The following is a 780-nucleotide window of genomic DNA, read 5'->3' on the forward strand; positions in this document are numbered from 1 at the left end:
ACGAACCGTAAGGCTTCTCAGCAGATGGGTATTGAGGTCTGCACAACGCATCACTGTGGGCAAACTACCTGCCCTTCTCAGGACCCTACACCACTGCGATGTCACAGGAAGGCCATTAAAGGTCATCAAGGACAACAACCCACACCCGGGCTATGCGGCTTGTTCACCGCCGCTTAGTCTATCCGATGGAGGGCGGAGGTCAGTACATGGTGCAACATCAATTGCCAGGAACCGTAGAGTGCTGTAAATAACAGCTTTGCTCTGTTTATCTGCCAAGGTGCGCATCAGTGATCTGTTAAGTACCAGCCAACCACTAACGATATTTAGTGTGCCGCTGCCAACATACGTTGACCTCAACTTCTCAGAGCCACGGTTTTATATAATGGGAATTGATGGATGATGTATGTAGAAAATGGTATCGGTAGCCACCTTTAGATATACAATGCCTCACTTCAATATTATGTTTACATACTCCTAACATTTACTCTCTCCATTGTATATTGTATATACGTGTACTCTATATCATTTATCTGGCATCTGCATCTTTTATGTGGAATACATGTATCACTAGCTCACTTTAAACTAATGCCACTTTATGTGTATATACCTACATACCTCATATCTCATATGTATAGACTGATACTCTATACGCATCTACTGCATCTTGGCCTATCCGTTCTGTAACCATCACTCATTCATATACTCTTATGTACATATTCATTTATCCCTTTACACTTTGTGGTATAGATGGTAGTAGTTGTGGAATTGTTAGGTTAGATA

The sequence above is a fragment of the Salvelinus sp. IW2-2015 genome, linkage group LG15 (assembly GCF_002910315.2).
Source record: "Salvelinus sp. IW2-2015 linkage group LG15, ASM291031v2, whole genome shotgun sequence".
In the NCBI taxonomy this organism is placed as follows: Eukaryota; Metazoa; Chordata; class Actinopteri; order Salmoniformes; family Salmonidae; genus Salvelinus; species Salvelinus sp. IW2-2015.